The 20,176-nt window shown below is 39.2% G+C and overlaps 1 long non-coding RNA gene across 1 annotated transcript; it reads right to left on the bottom strand.

Annotated features, from left to right (window-relative positions):
• Nucleotides 1-6,331: 6,331 nt before the first annotated feature.
• On the bottom strand, nt 6,332-19,051 carry LOC135177112 (uncharacterized). The gene is made up of 2 exons (XR_010302914.1): nt 18,976-19,051; nt 6,332-6,516 (listed from the first exon to the last, which is right to left on the bottom strand). It is a non-coding gene; the product is annotated as an uncharacterized LOC135177112 (long non-coding RNA).
• Nucleotides 19,052-20,176: the final 1,125 nt, after the last annotated feature.

Here is a 20,176-nt window from a genome sequence, read left to right as displayed (position 1 = left end):
GTTGGTGTCTTGCCCAAATAATGGTGAGCAAGCCCTGGTTTCACCTCATATGGTCAGTTTTGCACATGCCATTTTGATTGGTGAATCTCTGTGGCCAAAGGAGCCTTTGCACTCAGACAAATAATATAAAATAAGCTAAGTTGAAAGCAGTTGAACAGCTTCTGTATCACTGCTCTGCCTCGGTGCATGCTGCTTCTGCCCTGATGCCTCTGCTTCACTGCTCTTGGACAGCATGTTTTGTTCTGCCTTGTGCTTCAGAACAGCTTAGTCCTGATGTTTTGGGCTTGAACTATCTGGAAACTTAAGTGCCTCAGGTTTCCCAGGAGAAGGCGTTTAAGTGCCTCACAACGTGCTCTCAAATTGCATCACTGTATTGATTCACATTCTGGTTCACAATTCTAAGATTTCCTGGAAGTCAAAGTGTTTATAACACTGAAAAAAAAGATGAAGCAAAAATTACAGCAGAACATTAAAAAAAAAAAAAAAAAAAAAAAAAAAGTGATAATCCTTAAAGCATGCCAGCCTGGCCCTGAGGGATTGTTCTGGTATCTTGAGAGCAACACCTGCCAGTGGAAATATAAACCAGCTAAGGACAACATCACCTGATCTATGCCTTTCACTTTAACAGAAATAATAGAGAGCTTGTAAGCAAAAATAAGAGAAGAAGAAAAATGAGCCTAAATAAAACCATTACATATGAATTAAACATTGATCAAGAAAAGAATGGATGAGGCATTTCGTGCCATGGTCTAGATGACTGGATAGGGCTGGGTGCTAGGTTGGACTGGATGATCTTGGAGGTCTCTTCCAACTTGGTTGATTCTATGATTCTGTGATTCATATAAAATCCTGGCTTTGATATGAATCCATCCTGAGATTTCTCGGAAATTATTCTTTCTATTGTATCTTTATTTTTACCATTTTTAAAATGAATTAAATGTAAAATAGGACTAAAATGGCTTCAGAAATTAAGAACTCAAAGAGCACATGTATATTCAGAAATGCAACTGCTACTGTCTGATCAGAAGTGCAGAGAGAGAATGATGTAGTGCAATTCACTTTAAGAATCCTATTGAAAAAAGAAGAGGGCTGTCCTCGAGCAAGAACTTGCACAGTGGTGTAACAACAGCATGGAGGTTTTCCAAAGCTTCTCTTCAGTGAAATCAAGTTTTGAGTTGTGCATTCTGGTCAAAGCCACTCCTCACTCACAGTGGATTGAATCTTTCAAGATTTGCCTTCTCTTTTTCCAAGTCCCCTTCAGATATGCTTTAGTTGAAAGCAATCCTTAGCCTACCTGGAACTTTAGTATATAAAATTTTCACTGCTGGGCTCCGTAACTATAAGACTTTGAGATCCTCATCCAAAATTCTTTTAAACAGTGTCAGTAGAAAAGCGTCATTAGTGGCAGAAAAATAAGTAAGAAATTCTTGACTGTCACTTCTACTCAGAATATCTTCCTCCTTACTCGATAAACAATTCAGCAAACAATTACAGGCTCGCTTTTTTAATAGGTAGTTACAGAAAAAACAAACAAACCAACCAAAACCACAAAAACCCCACTACTTTTTTTTAGTTGTCATTGGGTTTCCTGAGAGAAATGTTAGAGAGAAATGTTAATTTCTCTTTGCTTTTAATTTTTTTTTGTTAACCTTAATATATCTAAAATAATCAAACACATATGAGTCTCAGAATAATGAAGTAATTATTGACACAGTAGTAAATGAGTTAAGTTTATTAAATTATTAGAATGCCCTGGTAGCTAACACCATGGAAGATATTACAGACTAGATCAACCAGATAATTCTTGTTGGTTTTGGTTGGGGTTTTTTTGCTGATAAAAGTATGTATTTTAAGTCTCAGGCAGCTAAAATAACACTGATCAATCACCAATACCAATTTTGTGGCTCTTTGACATAAAGCAGATATACTATAATTTATAAGGAATGATACTTTCTCATGCTGCAATCTCTCTTTATTTTTATAGCATCTACTAGACACAAGTATGTAACAATTATTCCACAGATGAATCTCTTCTATTAAGCGTCAACAAGGCATTTATGGATGAGGCATACGTGTTGACAAAGAAACACAAGCCAAGTTTTCACGGGTCTCAGCTCAGTTTTGGAACTTGAACAAACAATTAAGTGGGGCACTGAGGCTGCTGTAGGCTTCATTGGCTGTTCACAGCTTGATTGTGCACTACATCATTGGGCACAGGCAGCACATTATGGATCTGTGTTCTGCCAGAAAGCTTACTTCACGCTTTGCTGGAAGACATACACAACAGCAAGACCTCACACACAAATAGTGGGCAAATCAAAGACCTGTAAAAGATGTACAAAATATGGCAGATAAACCCTAGGAAATAAGAAAGGATCTTAAAATAATCATAAATTCATTAAGGTTGGAAAAGGTCTCTAAGATCGTCAAATCCAACTGTCACCACCATGTCCTGAAGTGCCACATCTACATGTTTTTAAAAACACCACCAGGGATGGTGGCTCCATCACTTCCCTGGGCATCTTGTTTCAATGCTTGAAAGGAAAAATGGAGGTGTTGCTTTACAATGAAGAAGATAACACAACAGAATATTTGCGGCTGGAAATGACTTGTGGATATCATCTGTTTCAAAAAGCTTTTTAAAGCAGATCAGCTAAAACAGATTGTTAAGGGCTGTGTCCAGCTAGGTTTTTAATCTGTCTAAAGATGGAAAACCTGGATCAGAGGGCAACCTGCTCCAATATATGACTGCATGGATAAAGCAGAAATCCCTAAATACTGCCTGCAAACGTGCTCAAGATAGACTCTTGTGCCAAAGCCCAGGCCTGCATTATTTTCCCTTCATCAGCTCATAATTACTAGTCCAAATCAGCTTCTTGTCTTTGATGTGCCTGGAAAAGGTTTCCAGCATTAGTTGCTGCATCAGTTTCTGAGGGATTGAGGTGAGGCCTGTAGTTCCCCAGATCCTCTTTTTTCCACTTCTTGAAGGCAGGGATTGTATTTGCTTCCTTCCAATCTTCAGTTTTCCTGTCACTGTGATATTTTGATGATTGAAAGTGGTTCCACAATGACATCAGCCTTCAGCTCCTTCAGTACATCTCAGGAGGTCCGGAGGACCTGTTCATGTTCAGTTTGTTTAAACATCCCCTAATCTAATCTTCCTTCACTTAGAATAAGACTTCTTTCTCCTGGTTTTCCCTCCAGCCTCAGGGGCTTGGGCTTCACAAAGACAAATCTTACCAGAAAACAGCAGTGTGAGGAAAGCATTAAGTACTGTGGCATTTTCTATCTGCTTTCTCATGGAGTGCTCTCCTCTATCATCTCTAATGATCTTTTTCAACCTGCAATGTTCTGTAACTCTGGGATTCCATAAACTTTAGCTTTAATTATTTAATGGTCTTCCTGAAGTTTGAGGTCAACTGGGGCAAAGGGAGTGTTGCATTCTTTCATAAAGATTCCCCTGCTCAGAGACATAAAAGCATCTTTCTCTCTTAAAACTGAGCTCCTTCAAGGCTTCACTATGGAACATGTTTAATAGAAATTGCAGTATGGAAACTCCGATACCAAACAGCCAACCTGAGCACTGCTTGAAGAGCAGGGCCTGTCCTCATTTCTTTATTCTCATGCAGGCTCTTCACATCTTGAATTAAAATTACTGTTAGATGAACCAATATGACATGATAGAGCTTTCTTCTAACCTAAAATGTAATTTGAACATTCAATTACTTGTATTTCCTGTGAAATGCACTGTTTTCTAGTGTTGTTTAAGCAACTCTAATAAACTCAGGAAATTAAGAAACACTGATCAAAGCATCTTAAATGTAGCCTTTCAAAGATAAAACTTTCAAAGCTAGATTTTTACATAGCAAAGAGAGGTAGAATTTCCACTGGCACTAATCCCTGAGGCTGAGCTGGAATGGGTTACTGACTCATGCACTGGCTTGTGATAGAGAACATCGTGGAGTCTTTCAACTTCCAATAGCATGTGACCTTCACATGAAGTGTGCACTATTCCTCATGGAGAGAATAGCCCTGCCTTTAGGTCTTACTTGCTTTAAATATTCATAAGTATTCTTTCTTAGTGACAAACTCTGTTTATAGTATGACGTACGCCTGGAAGGTATTTTGTCTGGCAAAGAGTATTAACTCTGGAGCACCGCTGAGATTCCCTGAAATATGAAATATGTCACTTTACACTGTTAAGTTCATTCTTTTTTTTTTTTTCCAAAGAAATGCACAGGGATAATTATTTTATTGCTAGGAATGTAGCAAATCAACTAACTCCTCCTTTCACTGTCTGTGTAAAATATCTCCATTTTTATAGTCTATTAATTTTGCTCAGCATTAACTGAAAACTGCCCTGCAAAATGCTGTGTTTTCAGAAACAGGCAACTCATTTGAAGAAGCACTTGTAGGAAAAATAGTAATGGCCCGAGTAGCAAGTTAGGTCAAGATTCAGGAATAACATGGTATATGCTCAGATGTAACAAACGCTGGCTTCAGAATCATAGAATCAACCAGGTTGGAAGAGACCTCCAAGATCATCCAGGCCAACCTATCACCCAGCCCTATCCAGTCAACCAGACCATGGCACTAAGTGCCTCACCCAGGCTTCTCTTGAACACCTCCAGGCACAGCAACTCCACCACCTCCCTGGGCAGCCCATTCCAATGCCAGTCACTCTCTCTGTGAAGAACTTCCTCCTAACATCCAGCCTAGACCTACCCCGGCACAACTTGAGACTGTGTCCCCTTGTTCTATTGCTGGTTGCCTGGGAGAAGAGGCCACCCCCCACCTGGCTACAATGCCCCTTCAGGTAGTTGTAGACAGTAATAAGATCACCCCTGAGCCTCCTCTTCTCCAGGCTAAACAACCCCAGCTCCCTCAGCCTCTCCTCATAGGATTTGTGTTCCAGGCCCTTCACCAGCTTTGTTGCCCTTCTCTGGACATGCTCCAGCACCTCAACATCTTTCTTGAATTGAGGGGCCCAGAACTGGACACAGTACTCAAGGTGTGGCCTGACCAGTGCTGAGTACAGGGGAAGAATAACCTCCCTTGTCCTACTGGCCACACTGTTCCTGATGCAGGCCAGGATGCCATTGGCTCTCTTAGCCACCTGGGCACACTGCTGGCTCATCTTCAGCTACTATCTATCAGTACCCCCCAGGTCCCCAGCCTGTAGTGCTGCTTGGGGTTGTTGTAGCCAAAGTGCAGAATCCTGCACTTGGCCTTGTTAAATCTCAGAAGTACCACTTTGGTGTATAAAGTCAAATCCTTATCTCATATATGATTAAATCCTTTGTAGAGCTGAGTTTTTTTAGTAAAGCTTTGTCTTCACTCACTTCTAGCAGATGATTTTTGGTGAAATGTGTATGACCTTGTGACAGATTATGCAAAATTAATAATCTGTATTAATTTTTATATGCAGGTGATGATTGTTAATAACTACAAAACCTTTTTATTAACATTAAAATTTGCCAGAAAACTTATTCACAGGTTCGAAAATGCACAGTTTGGAAATTTATACATGCAGAGAACAGGCAAAACTAGAACACTTACTTCTTAAAGTGGCAAATGCAAATATTATACTGGAAGAGGCTTTTAAGTATTTACTCACTAAATTATTATTACCCAACTTGTGAGGCTAGCCACAGTCCCAGACAGGAGCCAAATGCTTTCAGAGAACTCTGTATTGTTGGCTGTTGAGACTTGATTCTTCCCAGACTTGTGGCAAAAGGAGGCAGACACTCTGACCTTGTCTCCTGGCTGCTCTGGGTGATCTGTTTATCTCCAGGACCTCTAGTCTTAGCAGGAGACTTTCAGGTGCAGGCAGGATGTCTTGCCATGTGCAGTCTCAGCACGATGTCACACTGGGGGCTGTGCAGGCTGATCGTGTGCAGGCATTTAGAGCTGGTTCCGGATAAGCTCTCCAGGCAAATTCAGGACGCAAAATGTGGTGTCAGCAGTCCCCGTGTCACCTGCCCATCCCTTTTATCAATATCCAGCCCAAGAGTAACGGGGCATTAGACATAGATTAGCCAATCAAAATGGCACTTTGCCAGGCTTCAGCATATTAGGCAAAGCCAGGGCTTTTGCCCTCCCCTCCTATGTTTGCTTTCCCCAGCACAGGAGAAGCAAGGGAACATGTCTGGGCAAGCCAACATGGATAAACCTATGCTTGCCCTATCAGGCCTACCGCCAGAGACCTTCACCATCTGGACGTGAATAATTTTTTTTCCTCCTTATGAAAATCTAGGTCTTTTAAAAAATCTGGATACTAAGGAGCAGATATGAAAGAAGAATTAATGACTACTGACAAACAAACACAAACCATTTTCCATGTCATCGTATTTATCTACTGCACAATTGCTTTAAAAAGGAAAGCAGTTATAAAGATGTCATGACACAGAGCATAGTCTACTTTTGTCCTTAACTTTTTTTACATGTTGAGTTTTGTCAAGTGTGATGGGTTGACTCCAGGCAACACCCACCCAGTCTCTTATTAATTCTCCTCTCCTGTGGGACAGGGAGAAAAGAGAAGTAAAGCAACAAGACTCTTGAGTAGAAATAATGATAAACTTAATTAAAAAAACCCAAAGTTGTGTGCCAGTCATGTGAATGGCTGTGTGAGACTGGAATTAAATACTCCTCATTCTCATGATACAGCCTGACTGGCATTGGAATGGACTGCCCAGGGAGGTGGTGGAGTCACCGTCCCTGGAGGTGTTCAAGAAAAGCCTGGATGAGGCACTTAGTGCCATGGTCTAGATGACTGGCTAGGGCTGGGTGCTAGGCTGGCCTGGCTGATCTTGGAGGTCTCTTCCAGCCTGGTTGATTCTATGAATTATGTGACAAAGATTCTGATAATGTAAGAACAATAAAGACAGAATACATTGAAATCAACAAAACTTGAAGATGTAAACAAAGAAATGCCTATGTTATTTCTCAGCCAGACAAGGAAGCTTTTCTACATCTGGGTCCTAATATTTAATAAACTGGTTAACACACCTACTTTTAAAAGATGGTGGATTGTTTATCAGCTGTAATTAAGTAATAAGATAACAAGAGAACCTCAGTGCATGGAAAAAGTGCAGGAGAGCACTTTGCCTTAGAGATTGAAGTGGGAAATACTGAGCTGGGAGGATCTGTCCCAACCTCCAGATTGAAAAGAGAATAAACTCATGCTTTGATAGTTTGCTGCTTGTTGGCTTTGTTCTGAAAGATCACTGCTAATTTTCAAAGGAGCTGTTAAAAGTCCCCTTAAGTGCACAGTGGTTTTGAGGTCCTATTGCTCTTACATGCTTAATAAACATGAGTCCATGCTACAGAAATCTGAGTTAACATTTCAAGTAACTGCAAAATGCACCATAAGGAGAAGTAAAACCTTTGTGCATCCTAGTCATTGACCTTGATACTGTGAAAGAATAGCTTAAGTTACCATGAATGAGTCACATTTTTCTGCTGTTTGTTTGCAGCTGTAATCTCAGGCTGAGTACATTAAGTCCAATTAATGACTGCAGAAGTATTGACCATTTGCAACATGGCCTTCAGGTAGAAAACATAAACCTGGACATTTCAGCCATTTGACAGATAAATTGACAGCATGAGATGTCACAGCTCTATTTGAAGACAATAAATATGACTAACAAAGGGATGGACTGCAGATTCTGATAGGGAAAATAATATCCTTCAGCATATTTCCTGAGTACTTGCTCCATTCCTGTTGTGTTCAATGCTAGATAAATCCCTGGGACATAATGGAGAAGTACATCAGCATATTATTTAAATAGAGCCAACTACCTCTGGTACCATACAGCAAATTCATCACTCATATACCTCTAATTGCTGTGGAGATAAGCAAGCCAGCTAAGCTGTATTTTGGTACAAGTGTGGTCCAGTTGAACTTTTATAAATTGCTAATAAGCTGACAAGGGATTGTAATAATTTTGGTTTCCAAAACCAAAACAAGAATTGCTTTGTAGATAATGTGCTAATATACTACCACTGCTAATAACCTTTCCTCAGCAGTACCCTAATTCTGTTCCAAAAGAGAAATACATTGTGCAGTGAAAAAAGCATCACTTTAAAGTACATAGAATATAGGACTGAATTTGAGATTTTGTGCTCAAAATAGGCCTATTTCTATCAAAAAATGGAAACCTATACATTCACCTTCTGATCATATTAAGGTCAGGTATTGTTTGGTGGTGATCATAGTACTGCATGGCTTTGGAAACAAATTGAGGTGGTGTTTTTTTTTCCTTCCTTGCTGAACTTATTAGCATATTTAATAAGTCATCCATCTGCTTAAATCAATGAGAAAAAGGAAATAACTAAAAGCTGAGGAATTAATAAATTCCTGCTATGGAGTTCTGCGGTGTCTTTTCAGGAATGGGTGCCACATAAATATCAAGATTGTCACTCACTGTCAAAACATTGCAATAATTATAATCTCTTTGGGACATATTTACTAATTTTAAATGCTTTATTCCACAACTTCTCTGTGAATCTGGCCACTAAGAGAAGATATCTGTCTAATTCTGATGGCTCTCCATTACAGGACAGAAAGATTAAAGGCAGGGACATCACCTCTTTCAGGGACTTGCATTGAGTGAGGAATGAACCATGCTTGGAAACTGCTCTGATGCTTTTCCTTTCCCTTTACTTGTTAGACTCAGTGATAAATGCTAAAACATGAGCCTAACGGAGGACAGAAGTGACCTGATGCTCACAGAAAACCCTAATTACTTGCCTGTGGATAGTGTGTCAAAATGATGGCTGCCATGCTTTTAACAATGAGACATGAAAATTCTACATTATGTACTGGTGCACATTACTGGGAATTGTTATCTTCTACATAGATGTAGCTGCAAAATACAGGCTTAAAAGACCTATTGTGAGAAGCTGTACCTTTTCCTCTTTGCTTTCTTTCCTCTTGTTCACAGACTTCTTTCCTTTCCTCCAAAATTAATTACCTCAATAATGATCCAGTAGTCATTAAGACAGAACCTGGCTTCTTCAGAAACTACATTCTCCTTGGTAGCGACAAACATAAGATCTGAGATGTCATTAACCTTTACCCTTCTTCCCCTGCCACCTTCATAATTAGTCATAACAAATGCTAGGGTGTAACAAATTAATACAGAAAGCTATTGAAAAAAGCCATACCACACTTGTTAAATCTTAGACAACTTTTGCTGTATTAGCTTCTGTAATTTTGAAGCATAATAATGAAAGAGGGAATGAGAAGTGGCAGTTATTGAGCAGTGTATCTGACAGAGTGAATTTATGTAGGTTGGGGCTCAATGTAAAAGTTACTTGAACAAGGACAAGTGTTCCCTGGATTATGTTTGGACAGCATTTGAGTAAGGCTTACTAAGAGGCAAATACTGTCCAAACAGAAATCAACCAGTAATGACTGCCATCTTAAAATTTTTTGGTCACCATATGAGTAAGTCAGTGTACTGTGTCTCAGTGGACTTGTACTCTTCAGAGTTTGTTCCTTTTGTTTAGTCACTTAAAATTACCTGTCACTTCAAGTCTAGTGTACTGATCTGCTGAAATTTGCATTCTGATTCTGGATCAGGATATTTAGATAACTGTTTTGTTATTAGTTTATAGAATTCATTGTAAATTCCATGGCATGACAGAATTACTGTATCCTGACAGAAAAAAATAAAAACATTTTGTTTGCCATCCAATATAGGCAGTAAGATTTTACATTTACAGCAACTTTGTTGCTATTTATTGTGTGATGTGAAAGCAAGAAAACAAGGAAATATACAGAAGAAAAATGCAAACCATGTAAAATGGAGTAAATAATGATACTTTTGTATTCTGCTTTTGTCCAAACCATTTTCTTCTGGAAGGAGTAATGATAGATGTATTGACATTTCACTTACAAATAGTATATATCCTGTTCATCTGACAATGACTCTCACCATGTTCTAAAAGGATCTTCAGCTGGTTTTACCCTTACAATCAATAGTCTGGATTCCATCTAGATTGTGTTTAAGTTAGTCAGTGTACACCTCAGCTTCATTTGATTTAACATAGATTAATAGAAATCACGTATGCATATACACAGAAAGATTTAAAGTATGATGTAGTAACAGATGTTATCACAAGAATTACCCTTTTGCATGTATTTCCTTTTCTCAAACTTAATTTGACAATGAAAACATGGACTAACTCTTTCTTTTCATTGTAATCTATTTTTTTAGCACCATTTCAATGGACAGTAGTTTAATTGCTCATTCCTTTTCCCTTGGAAAAGATCAGCGTTGTGCAATTCTAGAGTTAACACTTTACAACATTTTGTACTGATTACTCATCTTTTCTGTAACTGAAATGTAACCAATTATTTGGTGCTTGGTTTTGTCCTGGCTTTTACTTCGAATTTCAGCAGTTGCTTTATGTGTTTGGATGTCTTCTTATCATAGGATAAGAAAATATTTTTGCATTTTAGGTTGCACAAGTGCAATATCTCATTAGTCAAATAACTCCTTTTTTCATTTGTGTCTATCAGGTTTCACAGAATCACAGAATGTTAGAGGTTGGAAGGGACCTCCAGAGATCATTGAGTCCAACCTCCTTGCTACAGCAGGATCACCTAGGGTAGTTTGTACAGGAATGCATCCAGGCAGGTTTTGAAAGTCTCCAGAGAAGACAACTCCACAACCTCTCTGGGCAAAGGTTTCCCGTAGCCCTGTTGCATATGTTCCTGTTCAAAACAGAAACTAGTAGTTTGTTACTTTCAGATAGAAAGTATGTCACCTTTGTATGAAATGGTAGAAAACAACACTAAATAGATTTATCCTTGCAGATTGTGATGGAATAACATCATGGGGCCAGGTAATCATGTCTTGAACTACAGAAATGATCAGATTTAAACTTCTATTTTGGGCTGTATTGTAGATTTGTATTATATACTTCTATAACTGCTTTAGAAAACCACACCTGTCTTTTCTTTCACTTTGAAATGGCACAGGGTCTTTATGATCAAAACTAATATTCCATAATGCATAGACATTTTAAATTGTACTGTCTTATATGTGAGTTCAATTCTACACTGTCTGTATTTCTGGCTGAGTGCTTCCAGACATCTATTAATATGCTGATACCAACTCATTTCTTTAACTAAAATAGTTAAAATTCATAATGAAATAAGAAACAGAACCTCAACGAAAGTTGTAATGACTATTTGGATATCCCTCTGATCAAAGTGCTTCAGCACTAAGATCAAAACATACATTGTGAATGAGAGAAGATTATAAGATATCTAATAATGAAGGTTAGGTGATGGGTAACAAAGTTAATATAAGTATTTTGAAACAGAAATAGTACTGAAAATCCTTCTCTCTGTACAATTTCATAGATTCCAAAAGTTTAAAGCCAGAAGAAGTACTACATCTAATCTGTGCTCAAATGTCTATCACAGTCCATTAAATGTCATTTACTTGTTCCTGTGTTGGCCCAGCAATTTGTGAACATCTGCCAGGTCTTTCTTCATTTTGGGAGCTATATCTTTGCTTAGATTTATAAACAAATTACTGAAGTCCCCTACTCCACTCATATCACTGAACCTTACTGCTGTAGAGATACCCATTATAAAAAAGGTTAACATACTCTTAGCAAGGTGGTCTAGCTGTCAGAGGGTTTTATTTCTGCTGTTGGTGATAAAGTGGAAATAAAACATGAAGAACAGTGAACTGTATGGCATGTGGACACTGTGTCCTGGGAGAACTCTATCAACAGGCTGTAATTGAGTTAGTCTTTGTTTCCTTTCCACAGGCTTAAAAGCAGACAATACTTGTTACTAGAAGAAATAACCTCACTTTTTAGAGAGAAAGGATGTATGATTTCTATGACTAATTTATGATTCCATTATTTTATGCAGGACTATATCACTGACACTACAAAGAAATGAGGTTACTGACACTGCAATGCTCTAAAGCAGTATTATACAAAATTATAGAGGAGTCAATATTGTAAGTAGAGAACAAGTTTCTTCTTTAGTTGCAATTTCTTTGATCAAGGTTGAAATTGTGATGTGCATCATTTCATTTTAGAAATGCATTCTTCGAATCATGCCTTTCTGGCTGGAGATCTCAAGCTTCTCTACCAATTAGAAATACAAAGGTACAAGTGAACCTTTGCCAAAGTCTGATAGATATACAAACCAAAACATCTCCAACAGTTTTAACAGCATGAGCATCAAAGTATTCATACATTTGATAAAGTCATTTTTATATGCAAGTTATAAAATATAAGTTATATCTATAGGGCCATAAGCAATGTCAAAGGTAAAATAGCTGCTTCTCATTAGCATCACTTATCTTTCCTTCTCTGTCTATACCAGACACTTGAGAAAAATATGCAGAGCTAGCCAAAAAGAAATGTTAAAACAGTTTTGAAACAAGCCAATTGAAATCTGAACAGAAAGATATCTTTTAAAGAATCTCTTAATAGGATAGTCTGAGATACAAAGCAAAGATAAGTCATTGAAGGAATATGTTTTATATTTTGTTATTAATTTAAAATAATTCATTTAGAACAAATTCTTTTAAAGCTTTAATCACATCATTACTCCAGTTTATGGAGGAAAAAAATTCAATGCTGGGCCCAGTCTTGTTCAGTATCTTTATTGATGACCTGGATGAGAGGATTGTGTCAATCATCAGTAATTTTGCAGATGACACCAAGCTAGGAGCTGTGTCAATCTGTTGGATAGTAGGAGAGCCCTGCAGAGGGACTTTGACAGGCTGCATGGGTGGGCAGAGGCCAATAGGATGAGATTAAACAAATCCAAGTGCAGGGTACTACACTTCAGCCACAACAACCCCAAGCAGCACTACAGGCTTGGAATAGACTAGCTGGAGAGCAACCAGGCAGAAAGGGACCTTAGAATGGGCTGCCCAGGGAGGTGGTGGAGATGCCATCCCTGGAGATGTTCAAGAAAAGACTGGGTGAGGTACACAGTGCCACGGTCTAGCCATGGATAGGGCTGGGTGATTGGTTGGACTGCATGATCTTGGAGGTCTCTTTGAACCTGGCTGATTCTGTGAATTTATGATTAAAGCAAAGATAACTTTGTCAAGATTTAGTTTTCAGATGACTGGAGGAAAGAAGGCAAATGTACCCCTGTAACTGCACTCTTAGCTATGGAGCTTAGGAAACTCTTTTTCAGAAGACTTTCTGGAGTAGCACAGATGAAAACAGCCTTGTTAGATGTTGTAACTTGACTTGTACACACTATGTATAAAAGGAGAGTTCTCATGCTCTAGTTAATTAATTGGATTAGGCCTTCAAAAGGGTTGACACTTAATATGTCCTCATTCTTAGCATTTTTTAAGAAAGTTTGCAGAACAGACTTCAGAAGAGCAACCTAAAGATGAACTTTCAACTTGTACTACTAAAATTGCCTTTTCCAAAAAAATATTTTGAAGTGCTGACCTTCAAGCTTTTTTTTTCAAACTCAAAATTTATCCATTTTTTTCATGATGGTTCCCAGACACTCAGAAATTACAAGGATCAAAAGAATTCCGATTTCATAAAACATGGTAAAATTCTCCTTGGTTCAAACTCCCTATCATTAGCCTGAGTAATATTTTCAATCAATATCTTTCTGGGGGAGGTGCCCCACGCAAGAAGGAAGACCTTGGACACTACAGACCAGTCAGCCTGAAAAGGTGATGGAGCAACTCTTTCTTGGAGGTTATTTCTAACTATGCCAGAGGGTTATCAAGTGTAGTCACTGTGGATTCACTAAGGGTAAATCTTGCTTAACTAATATGATAACCTTCTTTCACTCTGTGCTGGATCAAGAACTGGCTGGATGGCAGAGCTCAGAGAGTGGTGGTGAATGGTGCCACATCCAGTTGGCAGCCAGTCACAAGTGGTGTTCCCCAAGGATCAGTACTGGGCCCGGTCCTGTTCAATATCTTTATTGATGATCTGGACGAGAGGATTGAGTCCAGCATCAGTAAGTTTGCAGATGACACCAAGCTAGGAGCAGGTGTTGATCTGTTGGAAGGTAGGAGAGCCCTGCAGAGGGACGTGGACAGGCTGGATGGGTGGGCAGAGGCCAATGGGATGAGATTTAACAAGGCCAAGTGCAGGGTTCTGCACTTTGGCCACAACAACCCCAAGCAGCGCTATAGGCTGGGGACAGAGTGGCTGGAGAGCAGCCAGGAGGAAAGGGACCTGGGGGTACTGATAGATAGTAAGCTGAAGATGAGCCAGCAGTGTGCCCAGGTGGCCAAGAGAGCCAATGGCATCCTGGCCTGCATCAGGAACAGTGTGGCCAGTAGGACAAGGGAGGTTATTCTTCCTCTGTACTCAGCACTGGTCAGGCCACACCTTGAGTACTGTGTCCAGTTCTGGGCCCCTCAATTCAAGAAAGATGTTGAGGTGCTGGAACATATCCAGAGAAGGGCAACAAAGCTGGTGAGGGGCCTGGAGCACAAATCCTATGAGGAGAGGTTGAGGGAGCTGGGCCTGTTTAGCCTGGAGAAGAGGAGGCTCAGGGGTGATCTTATTACTGTCTACAACTACCTGAAGGGGCATTGTAGCCAGGTGGGGGGTGGCCTCTTCTCCCAGGCAACCAGCAATAGAACAAGGGGACACAGTCCCAAGTTGTGCCAGGGTAGGTATAGGCTGGATATTAGGAAGAAGTTCTTCACAGAGAGAGTGATTTCCCATTGGAATGGGCTGCCCAAGGAGGTGGTGGAGGCACCGTCCCTGGGGGTCTTCAATAAAAGCCTGGATGAGGCACTTAGTGCCATGGTCTAGTTGATTGGATAGGGCTGGGTGCTAGGTTGGACTGGATAATCTTGGAGGTCTCTTCTAACCTGGTTGATTCTATGATTCTACGAAGGCATGACAAAGTGGATAGATGAAGGGAGAGCAGTGGATATCACCCATTTTGACTTCAAGTCTTTTGGTACCATTTCCCGCAACATCCTCATAGTTAAATGATTGGACTGTGAGATAGACTGTTAACTGGCTCAAAGTCCAGAGAGTTGTGATCAGCAGTACTGAGTCCAGTTGGAAGCCTGTGGCTAGCGGTGTTACTCAGGGATCACTATTTGGTCCAGTTTTGTTCAATATATTCATCAATGACCTGGATGAAAGGATTGAAGGTACCCTCAGCAAAACATTTATTATACTAACCTGGGACGGGTGGCTGACATACTGGAAGGCTGTGCTTTTATCCAATGAGATCAGGACAGGCTGGGTGAAGGCAAACCTCATGAAATTCACTGAGGACAAGTGAAGAGTCCTGCATCTAGGGAGGAATAACACCAGGCACCAGTACAGACTGAGGGTTGTCCTGCTAGCAACCTCCTGCAGGAGAAAGGTCATGGAGTCCTAGTGGACAGCAAGTCATCCATAGCACAGCAATGTGCCCCTGTGGCCAAGAGGGCCAATGGCATTGTGAGATGCATTAAGAAAAGTGTGTCTAACAGGCCTAAGGTAGTTCTTCTCCTCTACTCTGCCCTGGTGAGACCACTATGTCCAGTTGTGGTCTCGCCAGTTCAAGACAGATGGGGATCTGTTGAGGAGAATAATTGTGGAACTTGAACATCTCTCCTATGAAGAAAAAATAAGAGAATTTGGGCTGTTTAACCTTGAGAAGAGAAGGCTGAGAGAGGATGTAATCAATGTCTATAAATATCTAAGAGGTGGGTATCAAGGTGAAGGTGCCAGTCTCTTTTTGGTGGTGCTCAGTGATAGGACAAAGAACAATGGGTACAAATTAGAACACAAGAGGCTCCACCTCAACACAAGGAGACAGTTCTTTGTAGTGAGGGTGACAGAGTACTGGAACAGGCTGCAACGCAGGATTTTGGAGTCTCCTTCTCTGCAGACTTTCAAAACTTGCCTGGATGTGTTCCTGTGAGGCCTGCCCCAAGCAATCCTGCTTTGGTAGGGAGGCTGAAGTAAACAATCTCAAGAGGTCCTTCCAACTCCTAACATTCTGTGACAACACAGAGTGTTTGTTCAGAGCTGCATACATCCAGGGGATTATTGAACACTGCCACGTACATGAAAAAAGTTCTCTCATCAACAGAAAAAATAGCCAGAACAAGCCCTAAAATAGCTTGAGGGCAGGAAAGTAACACCTTAATTTGACCTTTGGTTACTAAGTCTGCCCCAGGAGGGAAATAAGTTTTGATGTTTCAGGAAGCTGGAGTATTTAAATCTAGTATTTTACTTAGTCTTTGTTGACTATAGAATGCTTGGGAGCAGAAAGGATGATGCTTTCTATCTCAAATTTCTGCAGGACAAGAAAACCATAGTTTTATTATGAAAGTCATATTTAATGCTATATATTTTGTACTGGCACAGCACTTTCCATTTTCAGGGACTGCAAAAGTCTGCATGCACACACACTGCTCTGTAATATAGCATTCAACACAGTCTTGATATCAGAGGCATGTCTACTTAGTATCAGTTGATCTGCAATTCTTCATGAAAATAGGGCATCTGATACATCTAGTACATAAGCCCCTTTTTCCAGAGCATAGATGAAAATATACATCAAGTCACTAAAGCCTAAGAAGTGCTCTGAAGCTGGATAAAACATTAGTAACATGATTAATATTTGAAATTTGTCTAGAAAGAACTCTCTTTAATATTTATAAGGCACCAGAAAGCTGCACCAGAAATGCTTAAAATCAAGAATGCAAGTCTGTGTCACTAACTCTTTTACTTAGCTTTCCTGCAAATCCTAGCAAAATATACCTTTTTTACACAGAAAAACTTTCCCCATCAGAATCCCATCTCAAGTGCTTAAATAACTGTTGAAGCATCAAAGCTATTTAGTAATTACCATTATTTGAACTGTAAAATGACTGTCCTGTAGATGATTTGGTAAACAGAATGACAAGAAAAAAAGAATTATCTCATTTGCCCAACCCTAATAAAGTAATTTTTTTTAAAGCAATTATTTTGAAGACATTTTAGTTGGGAGTTAAGAACATATGATTTACCTTATGAAGACAGACAATGAATGAGAAATATAAACCCCAAGAGTTTTATGGATCAATCTTATTTTCTTCTTTCACTTTTTGAGATTTGTGACTGTGTTAGGACCTCTTAGTACCCCTTTGGTATCTCTGTGAACTTACCTTAATATCAGCCAGACAGTCTGAGGGAAAGACACAGAATCACTACTGGAAAACACCTCTAAGATTATTAAGTCCAACCATCAACCAACACTACCACAAGCACTAGACCATGTCCTACAGCACCATGTCTACATGGTTCTTTGATATCTGCAGAGATGTTGACTCCACCACTTCCCTGTGCAGCTTGTTCCAATGCCTGAGCACTCTTTTAGTAAAGCCATTTTTCCTATGTCTTTTCAAATATAAAAGGTTTACATATGTTTGTTGTGTATATGTTCTCCACTTACCAAAACCTTTAGTGAGCAGGACTGTTGTATTTAGTGTTGAATTGAGCAACTGCACTATGAAATGTTTGTAGATATGGTTTCAGTTTGAACCTGCACAGAATTTGAAGCATCTAATCCATAAGAGGTTGTTCAAATACTTTGCATTGCCATCACTGATACGGACTGTCCAGGCACCATGTAATGCACTCATATTAACAACAGTCTATGAAAACAGGTACTTTCTTTTTTGTGAGTCTTTGACTCTTAGTGATTACAGCAGTATACTCAGAGACAGCTGGATGAAATAATGATAGGTTTACACACAGGGCATTTAGACACAAAAGGAGAAAATGCAAAATTATCTCTGTGTAGCTGACATTAAGTACCTAAGATCAGTTTTCCAAAGTCTTTAATTGAGATATTTTGTCATAATTTACATTAAGTATCCTTTCAACCATCCTATAGGTAAGAAGTCAAAAAGCTGTCACTTCAAACCTCCAGAAAATTAAGCATCTGTTTTCCTGACTATCCTCAGAAAGACTACGAAATAACAACTTCAACTCCAGACCTAGTTCATCCTAAGAATGAGGGAGTTATGTAAAAGGTTTGTGCTCTGGTTCCCAAATTAATCCCTGTAACAGTCAAATCAAACTTTTCCTAATGTTTGTCTAAACAGCTTTTTAACTCTACCCACTTAGTGGAGCATTCCTGTTGGTCCTGAATCAGTCGCAACATTATTTTGCTTGGAAAAGACCTTTAAGATCAAGAACACCATACTTTATTAAACTTTTGAATATGAATGAGGTGGTTTCTTTTAGGAAAAGGCTGCAAGATGAAGAAATAATTTAAAAATCCTTTCTAATGTTCAAGTAATACTGACTGTGTTAAATCCTCCAGCATCCCCTAAATCTCAGTTAGACAATGCTCTAGGATATAATCCTTATTTAACTTTGAGAAACTCTCACTTCGTGACTTCAATCTATGTCTCATTATCCAGTAACATGCAGCTTAGTCACTCAAACAACTTTTGCTAAATCTCTGCTGAGCAAAAGATTGCCAAATCCTACCTTCTCTCTAACCTTAGCAATAGAACTGTTTTTGGTATTCTTTCCCAGTTTTGATGGCAGAGAAAGTCATTGACACCACCATATTTTCTGAAGTTTCCAATGTTCTTCAGATAAACTATGTCACAGTAAAACAAAAGCAACTTAAAATACTTAATTCTTACCTATTCTTATCAGTGTCATCCATTTTAATTTAGTGGCCACATTTTTAAGAGCCATTTCAGAAATGCAAATATGAGAATGTTATTGTTAGAATCTCAATGAGGTTTAAGTACAAACCATAATCTGACAAAAACAATACTGTTTAGAATTACAAACAGATGTGAGAAGAATAAAATAGCAAACAATTTGCTTGCTAGGACACTTTATATTGTTCAAAGTTTGGAATAAATTATGTCTTTTGTCAGAATCAGTACACAGATTGTAAACACAAGCAAACAAAAAATGTAGGTTATGACAAAAAATTACTTGATATTCTGTGCTTTGAAATACTAAATAATCACTACTCACATATACAACTGTGAAAACTGCTAAGCTAGGATTTCACTCCACTGAGGTCCCACCATATGAAGTTCTAATTTTCATGGTCTAAAAAAAAGGGAAGAAAAGGAAAAAGAATCATCCCTTTGTCATAATTTCAAGTTGTTGATGATAGCTGTTCTGCAGTACTCGCAGGTTGTGTTAACTGTGGCAAATATATAACAATTTACAGTGTGATCACATCTAACACATTTATGAATCTACCTTACCATTCGTTCCTAGTAAAGATGCTGCACAGCCTAAACAATTTATAGCTGAATCTATGAGTGGGCATAAATGTTATGATGTACAGTGAAATGTGTATCTTTCACCATGAACATTTTTATCCTATCCACTGACATATTATTGTTTTATCTTGCAAATATTTAGATTTGTGTAGGGTCCAATTCTGAAAATATGACATTTCTACAAACATTATGTATATTTAAAAAAGCAAACAGTAAATAATTATATAGCTGTTATCCTAGAGTTTAATAGTAAGAAGAATAGACTCCAATCACAGAATTGTACAACAGTTGAGCATCATCTAGTTTCAACCCCCTTCCAGTGAGCGGAGACATCTTTGTCTAGATCAGATTCCTCAAAGCCTGACCTTGAACACTGCCACTTTGAACACTCCACAATCTCCCTAGACAACTTGTTCCAGTTTCTCACCAATCCCACCATAAAGAATGTCCAACCGAAATCTGCCCTTTCAGTTCAAAACTATTGTTTCTTGTCCTGTCGCTACATGTCTTTCTTACATGCCCCTTTTATATACTGAAAGACTGCTTTTAAGGCCAGGCTGGATGTGACTCTGGCCAACCTGATCTAGTAGAAAGTATCCTTGCCCATGGCAGGGAGGTGTTGGAACTAGATGATTCTTGAGGTCCCTTTCAACCCTGACAATTCTCACCCTAGAATCATAGAACCAACCAGACTCGAAGAGACCTCCAAGCTCATCCAGTCCAACCAACCTCCAGTCCAACCAACCTCCAGTCCAACCAACCTCCAGTCCAACCAACCTCCAGTCCAACCAACCTCCAGTCCAACCAACCTCCAGTCCAGCTATGCAGATGCCCAAGTCAGTGGAGGAGAAAGAAGAGATAGGCACTGGAGCAGAGATTCCCCTGCATATGACCATGGAGGGCTTCATGCCATAGCAGGTTAATATGCCACAAAGGAAGCTACA

This window comes from Pogoniulus pusillus, chromosome 7, assembly GCF_015220805.1.
Source record: "Pogoniulus pusillus isolate bPogPus1 chromosome 7, bPogPus1.pri, whole genome shotgun sequence".
Taxonomy (NCBI): domain Eukaryota; kingdom Metazoa; phylum Chordata; class Aves; order Piciformes; family Lybiidae; genus Pogoniulus; species Pogoniulus pusillus.
This window is presented reverse-complemented; position numbering and strand designations above follow the sequence as displayed.